The sequence below is a fragment of the Microcaecilia unicolor genome, chromosome 6 (genome assembly GCF_901765095.1).
Source record: "Microcaecilia unicolor chromosome 6, aMicUni1.1, whole genome shotgun sequence".
In the NCBI taxonomy this organism is placed as follows: Eukaryota; Metazoa; Chordata; class Amphibia; order Gymnophiona; family Siphonopidae; genus Microcaecilia; species Microcaecilia unicolor.
Window position 1 is genome coordinate 114,788,361 of NC_044036.1, and position 11,896 is coordinate 114,800,256.

Here is an 11,896-nt window from a genome sequence, read left to right on the forward strand (position 1 = left end):
CCAAAGTATTTCTTTTTATACACTGGCCTGATTCAAAATCTTTTCCTTGGTGGGGTAATCCAAAAAGTATACCACAACATCCCTTGGGTTAGAGTCTCTCCGTGAGCCAGCAGCTCGATGCGCCCATTGAATGTGTATGTCTGGTTGTTGGGCCCCTTCTCCCGGAGTCAATATGTAGAGGCACAATTCTCGTATTACAGCTTCACAGTCACTGAAAATGTCCAACTCTGGGATACCTTTAAACATAGGCGTAGACTGGGGGGGGCGAGGGGGGGCAATGCCCCCCCAAATGACGAGGACGTGGACTGGCGCTAGAATGAAAAAAAAAAAAAAAAACAAGCAGGCACGCGCTCGTCTCCATCCGCTTCGCTGCTTCCCTGCCCTCTCTGTCTGCGTCCCGCCTTCCTCTGATGTCATTTCCTTTCGGGCAGGACGCAGACAGAGGCAGGGAAGCAGCGAAGCGGACGGAGACGAGCGCGTCTATCTACCCCCTCTCTTCCTACCCTCCGGCGCAGGCAGCACCAATCTTCTCTAAGCCTTTCTTGTTCCTGGCAGCGGTAGCGACGTACACGCTGCCTTCAGCTCTGCCCCGAAGCCTTCTCTTCAAGTTCCTGTTCCCGCATAGGTGGGAACAGGAACTTGAAGAGAAGGCTTCCGGGGCAGACCGAAGGCAGCGTGTATACGTCGCTACCGCTGCCAGGGGAGCACAGAAAGGTTGAAGAAGACTGCTGCCTGCACCGGAGGGAGGGAGGAAGAGAGGGGGTAAACGGAGTCACGATCCTGGACCTCGCGGGGGGGGGGGCAGCAGAGGGAAGATGAATGGGACTGGGAGGGTGGAGAGCAGAGGGAAGGAGTAAGAGATGGATGGGACTGGGAGGGGTGGGTGGGGAGCAGAGGGAAGGACCAGGAATTGGATGGGACTGGGAAAGGAGGTGAGCAGAGGGAAGGAACAGAAGATGGATGGGACTGCGAGGGGTGGGGAGCAGAGGGATGGACCAGGAGATGGATGGGATTTGGAGAGGTCAGGCACAGCAGAGGGAAGGAGCAAGAGATGGATGGGACGGAGGGATGGTGAGCAGAGGGAAGGAACAGAAGATGGATGGGACTGGGAGGGGTGGGGAGCAGAGGGAAGGAGCAAGAGATGGATGGGACTGGGAGGGGTGGGTGGGGAGCAGAGGGAAGGACCAGGAATTGGATTGGACTGGGAAAGGAGGTGAGCAGAGGGAAGGAGCAGGAGATGGATGGGACTGGGAGGGGTGGGAAGCAGAGGGAAGGAGCAAGAGATGGATGGGACTGGGAGGGGTGGGTGGGGAGCAGAGGGAAGGACCAGGAATTGGATTGGACTGGGAAAGGAGGTGAGCAGAGGGAAGGAACAGAAGATGGATGGGACTGCGAGGGGTGGGGAGCAGAGGGATGGACCAGGAGATGGATGGGATTTGGAGAGGTCAGGCACAGCAGAGGGAAGGATCAAGAGATGGATGGGACAGAGGGATGGTGAGCAGAGGGAAGGAACAGAAGATGGATGGGACTGGGAGGGGTGGGGAGCAGAGGGAAGGAGCAAGAGATGGATGGGACTGGGAGGGGTGGGTGGGGAGCAGAGGGAAGGACCAGGAATTGGATTGGACTGGGAAAGGAGGTGAGCAGAGGGAAGGAGCAGGAGATGGATGGGACTGGGAGGGGTGGGAAGCAGAGGGAAGGAGCAAGAGATGGATGGGACTGGGAGGGGTGGGTGGGGAGCAGAGGGAAGGACCAGGAATTGGATTGGACTGGGAAAGGAGGTGAGCAGAGGGAAGGAACAGAAGATGGATGGGACTGCGAGGGGTGGGGAGCAGAGGGATGGACCAGGAGATGGATGGGATTTGGAGAGGTCAGGCACAGCAGAGGGAAGGAGCAAGAGATGGATGGGACGGAGGGATGGTGAGCAGAGGGAAGGAACAGAAGATGGATGGGACTGGGAGGGGTGGGGAGCAGAGGGAAGGAGCAAGAGATGGATGGGACTGGGAGGGGTGGGTGGGGAGCAGAGGGAAGGACCAGGAATTGGATTGGACTGGGAAAGGTGGTGAGCAGAGGGAAGGAGCAGGAGATGGATGGGACTGGGAGGGGTGGGAAGCAGAGGGAAGGAGCAAGAGATGGATGGGACTGGGAGGGGTGGGGAGCAGCGGGAATGAGCAAGAGATGGTTGGGACTGGGAGGGGTGGGGAGCAGAGGGAAGGAGCAAGAGATGGATGGGACTGAGAGGGATGGGGAGCAGAGGGATTGACCAGGAGATGGATGGGATTGGGAGAGGTCAGGCACAGCAGAGGGAAGGAGCAGAAGATGGATGGGACGGAGGGATGGTGAGCAGAGGGAAGGAACAGAAGATGGATGGGACTGGGAGGGGTGGGGAGCAGAGGGAAGGAGCAAGAGATGGATGGGACTGGGAGGGTGGGGAGCAGAGGGAAGCCTACTGGAAAGAAGACACTGCATAAAACAGAAGACACTGGGATCAAAGCGAATAGAAAAACTACATGATCAGACAACAAAGGTAAATAAAAGTTTATTTTATTCATAATTTATTAATTGAAATGTGTCAGCTTTTTGAAATGTGCATCTGTGATATTTTGCCTGTAAATTTCATTTCCTTCCTCCATATTAGCATATTCATTTGCATATGTATATATGCAAATGATATGCTAATATGCTGCGCCCATTTTTTTTGCCCCCCCCCCCAAATGAAACAGTCAAACTACGCCTATGCCTTTAAATCGCAAATTATTGCGACGCGACCTGTTTTCCAGGTCCTCCAACTGCTCCCTGAGCTGTTGCAGCTCCTTCTGATTCGCAATCGCTTTCCCTCGGAGCTTTTCCACCTCCGTTTTGAGGGTCGTCATCTCCTCCTCCATCTCACCAACGTGGGATCCCAAATCATGAATTTCAGCCCTAATAATTTTTAGGGCGTTTTGCACATCTTTCCTCATCCCAGCAAAGTCCGCTTTTAAGTCTTGAAACAAGCCCACCACATCAGATTTTGTGATGTCGGTAGCTTCCTCTGTGCCGTCAGAGGGGCTTTCTATTTCTGGGTTAGCCTGCAGAGACGCCATCTTTCTTTCTTTCCGCCCCGGCTCCGTCGTTTCTCCTTTCGTAAGTTACTTACGTCAGACGAGGACGGGCCAGGAAGGAAAGGAGGGAAGTCTGAAGGGAAGCGATCAGCTGTTGCCTGCTGCAGCGCCTTCACACGGAGGTGAGAGGCGCTGTGAGGGCCCGGCCCGGTGTCAGACGGAGGTAGGGGGGCGGCGACCTCGAGGGAGGCGGAGGGGGCTGGGGCTGCGGGAAGCTGTCATTTCAATGCAGGGGGGAGTGGCAGCGACCTTGAGGGGGGCTGAGCTAAACGCGCTGTGAGAGACTTCCAGGTCTCTCAGATGAGTGAAGCACGTCCATAAAGGACTTCCCTGACGAGCACTTTTTTCCCCGATTTTTTTTGTAACATTTATAGACATTTTTCAATCCCGCGCAGCCCCGACGACAGGTACAGACCTCTCGTTAGATTTTCCAGTGTTAAGGCAATCGGAAAAGGTTAGTGCATCTCATTACAATAGGGTTTCTACACAATTTGCTCATCTGCATTCCGTTTTCGTTAGCTGCTACCGTCATCGGAAAATGGCTCGGAGAAGTCTTTAGTGCATGCCAGGGTTTACTACTTGCTCATTAATGGCTCGTTAAGTTTAGTGCATCTGGCCCTAAGATCGTTACTGGTCTGCACCACCTCCCTACCACTTTAATCAATCTCTACTTTATCTTACTTTAGTCAGCAGGATGAGCGAGAGCTAATATAAGGGGATATCCTTGAGGAAGCGATCAGCAAAACATGTGCCATGTCAGCTGTTAGATTCTCCTAAGCCGACACTGGAGAAAATGCCAATGTTAAAGATGAGTAAAAGTTTATCACATTTTAAATAAACTAAAGTAAGATAAAGTAGAGATTGATTATAGTGGTAGGGAGGTGGTGCAGACCAGTGGCGATCTTAGTGCGTAATTAATTGTGGGAAAAGTGTAATATCATGGCATGACACTTCTGAGGTATCAAACATATAAACGGCAAGTGACCGACTCACCTGCAAATGCACAGTAGAGTCGGAACGCTGAGAGTGTAGAAGTCCAAGCTCCGCCTCCACCAGCAGTACAGCCCAATAGGGAGGAGGGCTTGGACATGGGCTTGGAAATCAGAGGAGGAGGGAGCAGGGAGGGAAGGAGGGGGCGGAACTGAGGGAAACAGACGCTGGGAGGAGGGCAGGGGAGAGAGCAGGGTTGGTGGAGGGGGGGAGGCCATAGGAAAACAAAACACTAGCTCGTTGTTACGGGCTTAACGGCTAGTATTTTATAAAGTACACATGTCTCACTACCATGCCCCAGCTTTGTCCAGATGCTGCCCCAGGAATTTCTGTTTATGGACTGCATGAAGTGTGTGTGCTCTTGGCAGATGACTTTTTATATGCATATTAACCTGTGCAATTTTATAACAGCATCAGGGAAGAAACCGGAGCTCCCGTTACATCAGTGTCAACAGCTCATAACATGGCTGCTGGAAAAACAAAAGGCACCATTATTTCAAACTTCTACATCATGACGTACATCTCACATACACCAATCAATATATTCAAACAGGCCCCCATTCATAAAAAAAGACTTCCACTCAATGGCAACACTTAATATTTTAGGGCACACAGTCTGTAATCTATAAACCCATTTTTGCTCCCATTGGTGAAGCAGTCACTTAATGTTTTCCATGGCAATCAGATTGGGATAACTGCTCCAGTACAACACAAAGAAGAGTCCAAAGAATGGCCCTTTTCCAGACTGAGGTACTACAGTTCCTGCATCTTCTGAGCATTAATACAATGTCAGTGCTCAATCAGTCACATTTTTAGTTACCTGGAAGTCTGACCCACATAATAAAATTTTGGTCAACCCCCCAGGGTGCCCTTTTGTCTCAGCTTGTGATTCTTTATTGGAGCGTTCTTGCAAATATGTGGATCAATTTTTACCATCTAAAGTACTTGAGATTAGATCTTATGGGAAGGATACTTGCGTTTGAGTGGAAATCTCCTAATGCAGCAAGCAGAGATTTGCAAAACAGGGAACACCTGTTAGGACCTCGATTTATGGAACAGCTCTTTTCTTCAATGACTACAGATAAGTGACTTTTAGAAGCTATAATTATAGAGCTAAGTGTATACGAATAACTGGGATTACTCCATACTTATAGACTATGTGCAGTCTGGAGGAACCTTTTGATAAAGGATTTTTAAAGATGGAGTTTTTTTTGACCAATGATCAATGGATGCTGGCAAATTTGTGTATATTTTTGAGTTGCAAACCTTTTTTTTTTTTTACTAAGGTCTTTTTTTTCTCCATTTTTGCTATATTTTTGTGGTCAAAAGAGGGCCTTGAATCAAATAAATTGAAAATTCTACAGGAAACAAAACATCCCCTTTCCGTCAGCCCCAACAGGACAGACTCTCGTTCACTGACAGACGAGACAGGCAGACTCAGACACAAAGAAGCAGTGCTGTAATACCTTTCTGCCCTAAGTGCTGTAAACCTATTAAGCCTATTTCTATATAAAATACCTTTTTCGAAGCCACACCTGTGTGTTGTATTATTATGCTACGAAACCCTCTGCCCCTAAGAAGTGGACCCAGGACAAGAGCAAGGAACCCAGGCCCAGAAGAGAGCCAAAGCTGACATCCAACTTCTAGGGACCATAGAACATATCGGACAGTAGGCTCTGCTATATTCAGTGGCTTCATTGATTAGGATTAGTCCTGGCTGATAACCTTCCTTCCTTTACAAAACATTGTTTGAGTTTTTTAATAAATTCCCAGTCCTGTATTGTAGGGCAGTTTTTATTTTGTTACCTCAAGATATTTGAGAAGCTTTGGGCCAGATTCTATAAATGACACTGAAAATTAAGGGCCAATAAAATTCAGTGCTCAATACTGTTCTATAAAGGGTGCTTCAGGATAAGCAGTCTTTTTAGAATAGCATTGGTACTATATTTGGCACTCAACTTTGGGCATGAAGATTTATGCCAACTGAAACTGGTGTAAATTGTGATACGCAAACTGGGCATGAATCCCTGCTATTCTGTAACATTGCACACATCTTTTGTGAACGTCCCTGACTTACCCATCTCCCTCCCATGGCTCTGCCCGCTTCTGAGTTGTGTGCAATCCAATTTATGTGCCCATTGTTATAGAATAGCTCATAGCCAGATCAGTATTTAAATTATAATTAGTGTCAATTAAGTGCTTGTTAGATCCAATAACTAAATATGTGGACCCCACATGATTAATTGTGATTAAAATTCTTGATCGCGCGGTTGGTCGCATTAAATGGCCCCCTCACATTTTCACCTGTATAGTTCAAAATATAGACTGCAGATGTCAATTCTCAAAACTGACATATTGTATTTCAGTTACTAAACTGAAAATAAAATCATTTTTTCTTACCTTTGTTGTCCGGTGATTTTATTTTTCTAATCATCTTAGTCCTTGTCTCTGGTTCTGTTCCTCTCTGTGCTCTGAAGTGTATTTTCAGGGCCTCCTCTCTATTTATTTTTCTCTCCTTCTCTCTTCTTCGCCTATAACATCTTTCACATTGGGAGAGCAGCATGATGCGATTAATCGAGTTAAAATTAGTGCGAGTTAAAGAAAAATCTTAAGGATATTAATTGCATAAGTGAACTGCCCTAGGGTATTTATTGTACCCTGTAATATCAGTAATGAAAATTCAGTGATGTAGATGTGATTAGTCCATTTTTGACTGAAGTTGTCTTTCTAAAATCACCATGATATTTATTTTTATTTATTTGCACATTTATATCCCACTTTTTTCCACAGGTATGCAGACTCAAGGTGGCTTACAATGTACTGATAAGGCTAAAGCCAGACCAGTTGTTTTACAATTACATGAATTAGGATAGAAGGAACAGTGTAAGAAGAAATAGGGAAAGGATAAGAGAGACCAAAAAAAGGACTATGGACATTTTATTAGGAAGGACTGTAGGTATTATGTTGAAAGTCTGAAATGGGCATTCAGAGATAGGCTGGTCATTGTTAGATTCCAGATGCTGAGATGGTTCAGAGTTGCTTGTACAACTGTCAGCAAGGCAATCCATGGTGGGGAGCAGGTGTAATAACCATCCAGACCAGGAGAAATAAGCATGCCTCGATAAGAACCGTTGAAGGCAGGTAGAGATGAGAAGTGGCCGGACTGGCCATGTTGAAATGGCATGTTGCAAGTGGTGTTGAAATCTGCTTCGTAACTGTCCACACCAGCTTCCTAAACGATTGATGCAGCGACCAGAAGATGAGGTTTAAAAGGCTCAATGGAGCTGCTGTGATGAACAATGGTTGGTGAATGGGCAGGAGCAATAAGAGGCAGGCTGAGTACCAGGAGGCACAGACAAAGTGCAGAAGAAGCAGGAAGCGGCCCGGAGTGATGTAAAGGGAACTGGAGGTGAATGACAACAGCTGGAGGCTGTCAATCCTGGGAGAGAGAGCAGGGACAGTAGTTGCCTGGAACAAATGCAGACGCTCACAGCACAAATGGGTCAGGCTGCAGTTGGTTGTGAGCAACGAGCCGATCCTACTAGACAGACAACAGCCCAACCGGTTCATCACGGCACCCCGGACCAAGACAGGCACAGGTCTAGCAATGAGGAGCTGAACCACGGCCAAACACCTGCGGATCACCCGAGGGCCCCCGAAGCCAACGACTCCCCACTACGCGGGCACTGACGATGCGATCGGGCTGCCAGCTGGCCCACCGATACACCGCTGATGAGCAATGTCGGCCGGCACTCCCCTTTGTTTTTTCAGACCGAAACAGGTGATAATGAAAAAATCAGTTCTCCGCAGCTACGAAGGAAGCCGGAGCAAACAAAATCGGGCCAGTATACAGCCAAGCAATGGATTAGCTCCGAGATGGCATCAGAAGCTAACGGTTCTTGAACCCGTTAATCGGCGGCCACTTTACAGAAAATGGCTTCCGATTCATTTCAAAATATTGACTTTAGTCCACAAAACAGTTTATCATAATGCTCCTTCACCAATTGCTACTTCACTTTGGATTTATCACCCTGCTTGGTCAATTAGATCAGCTGATAAGCTCCTACTTGAAATCCTGTCATTTCGCCATACTAGCTTTGGTTTATGGAGCAGCTGGTACAGGAGCTGACGAGAGAAGAAACAATTCTAGACCTAGTCTTTAGTGGAGCGCATGATCTGGTGCAGGAGGTAATGGTGCTGGGGCCGCTTGATAACAGTGATCATAATATGATCGGATTTGATATTAGCTTTGAAGTATACATAGGAAATCAAATACGTTAGCATTTAACTTTAAAAAAGGAGACTATGATAAACTGGGAAGAACGGTGAAAAAAAAAACTTAGAGGAGTGGCTGCGAGGGTCAAAAATTTACATCAGGCGTGGATGCTGTTCAAAGACACCATCCTGGAAGCCCAGGCCAAATATATTCCGCGTATTAAAAAAGGAGGACAGAAAACCAAACGACAGCTGGCGTGGTTAAAAAGTGAGGTGAAGGAAGCTATTAGAGCCAAAAGAAAATCCTTCAGAAAATGGAAGGAACCGAGTGAAAATAATAAGAAACAGCATAAGGAATGTCAAGTCAAATGCAAAGCGCTGATAAGGAAGGCTGAGGGACTACGAAAAAAAGATTGCGTTGGAGGCAAAAACATATAGTAAAAACTTTTTTAGGTATATTAAAAGCAGGAAGCCGGCAAAAGAATTGGTTATTGATATAAGCATCTATATGCCTTTCCTGCCATGTTATATGATTATCTCTTTAAAGGTTATTCTGAATTGGTCCCATGACTTGGTGTGGGGAACAGGAGGAACCTCCTTTGCAGAAGGTAAAGAAAGTATTGTGAAGAACTCACTTTTTGGTTGAATAGAATTGTATCTGGATTGCGGAGTACCCAGTGCTTTTTTTGTGCCGGTACGCAATGGTATGGCGTACCGGCACCTTTTTTCTGGGGCTCACCTGCTCGCTCCCTGCTGTTTGTACCCAGCCGATCCCTGCCTCTAAAACTTTTATTTTTTTGCGAACCGGCAGACAAGAAAGAAAACAAACAGCAGACAGGCTTGCCTCCTTCCATCGCGTCGGCCGCTTCGTTTCCCTGCATTCTTTCTCAGCACGTCCCGCCCTCCTCTGATGTCATTTCCTTTCCTCGAGGGCGAGACCCGCTGAGAATGCAGGGAAATGAAGCAGCTGACGCGGTGGAAGGAGGCAAGCCTGTCTGCTGTTTGTTTTCTTTCTTGTCTGCCGGTTCGCGAAAAAATAAAAGTTTTACGAGGCAGGGATCGGCGGGGTACAAACAGCAGGGAGCGAGCAGGGGAGGGTGAGCAAGTGGGGCTGGGGGGGGGGGTGTGTGGGCAAGTGGGGCTGGGGGGATGTGTGGGCAAGTGGGGCTGGGGGGGGGTGTGTGGGCAAGTGGGGCTGGAGGTGTGTGTGTTTGGGCAAGTGGGACTGGGTGTGTGTGTGTGGGCAAGTGGGGCTGGGGTGTGTGTGTGGGCAAGTAGGGCTGGGGGTATGTGTGTATGGGCAAGTGGGGCTGGGGGTGTGTGTGTGGGCAAGTAGGGCTGGGGGTATGTGTGAATGGGCAAGTGGGGCTGGGGAGGTGTGTGGGCAAGTGGGGCTAGGGGTGTGTGTGGGCAAGTGGGGCTGGGGGGGTGTGTGTATGGGCAAGGAGGGCTGGGCAAATGGGGCTGGGGTTTGAATGACTTCGGGAGCAGGTGGAGGCTGGGGCGAGTCACTGGACATTGAAGGGAGGGGAGGATAGGGGGCAAAAGAGAATCGCTGGACATGGAGGGGATGGGATAATAGGGCAGGGGAGAGAGGAGAATGGAGAATTGCTGGACATGGATGGAAGGGGAAGGCAGGGAAGAGAGAATTGCTGGACTTGGATAGGAGAGGAGGGCAGGGGAGAGAGGAGAATCACTAGACATGGGAGGGCAGGGCAGGGGAGAGAGGAGACATGCTGGACATGGATGGAGGGGAGGGAAGATAGGAAGGAGATCCACATGGATGGGATGGCAGGGGAGGAAGAAGAAATGCTGGAAATGGATGGAGAGGAGAGCAGAGCAGGAGATAGAGGAGAATTGCTGGACATGGATGGATGGAGGGGTTGGCGGGGAGAGAGGAGAAATGCTGGACATGGAAGAAGAAAGGAGGAAAGTAAAGAAATAAATGGAAAGGAAGCCCTGGAAACGGAGTTAAGAGAGCAGCAGAATCAGACACTTGGACCAGTATGGATAGAAAACAGTCACCAGACAACAAAGGTAGAAAAAAATTATTTTATTTTCATTTTAGTGTTTGGAATTTGTCCAATTTGAGAATTTACATCTGTTGTCTTATTTTGCACTGGGTATACTGGAGCTGTAACATCTTACAGAAATGATTTATAATGAAAAAAAATCACAAGTTATTGTTTTTCTCCTATACTAGTATATTTTCAATGATGTCTGTTTATATGCACCATGGCTGATATAAGGGGTGTGGCTAATGTGGGTGTGGCTATCATAGGGGTGAAGCCATATGTGGTGACCCCGCCCATAATGAGTACCGGCACCTTTTTTTCTACAAAAAAATGCACTGGGAGTACCTCAAGGATCACCACTATCACCAACCCTTTTCAACCTAATGACGATCCCACTAGCCAAGGCCTTATCTGATCAAGGCCTCAATTCATTCTACGTAGACGACGTTACAATATATATACCCTACAAACATGTTCTGACAGAAATCACCAATGAAATCAAGCTCAGTTTAAATATTATGAACTCATGGGCAAACGCATTTCAATTAAAACTTAATACAGAAAAAACCCACTGCCTCATCCTCTCATCCCAACACAATACGTACAAACCCACAAATATAAACACCCCAGACCACACCCTCCCTATCTCAGATAGCCTGAAAATCCTTGGCGTTATTATAGACCGTAACCTCACATTTGAGAGCCAAGTGAACGCTACTACTAAGAAAATGTTCTACTCAATATGGAAACTTAAACGTGTGAAACCATTCTTCCCAAGGGAAATATTTCGCAACCTGATACAATCAATGGTACTAAGTCATGCAGACTATTGCAACGGAATTTATGCGGGATGTAAAGAACAACTCATAAAGAAACCAGACCGCTTAAAACACAGCAGCCAGGCTTATATTTGGAAAAACGAGATTCGAAAGCGCCAAACCCCTCCGAGAAAAACAACATTGGCTCCCAATCAAAGAACGCACTGTCTTCAAAACCTGCACCCTGGTCCACAGGATTATCTACGGCGAAGCCCCGGGATACATGACAGACCTCATAGACCTACCACCCAGAAACACAATCGGATCAACACAAACATATTTAAATCTCCACTACCCAAGTTGCAAAGGACTCAAATATAAATTAACTTATGCATCCAGCTTCTACATAAGCACACAATTGTGGAATGCATTACCAGAAGCCGTGAAAACAATGTACGACCACCTAAACTTCAGGAAAAACTAAAAACCAATTTGTTCAAAAAGGCATACCCCACCGATCCTACCTAAGGGCCTAAATCCTGCTGCACAACGAAACCAAAGCTTTTAATGAACATTGCATAATCCTCCTATCTGTGATTCCCCCAATGTGTATACAACACATGAACCCTATTCGACCACATCATCACTTTGTATCTGTTTCTTCACCGGAGATGGCGAACGCCATTACGGTACTATGTAAGCCACATTGAGCCTGCAAATAGGTGGGAAAATGTGGGATACAAATGTAACAAATAAATAAATAAAGCGATGAAAGAAAAGGGCTTTGTAAGAAGAAATTTTCTGGCACTGACCCAGATTT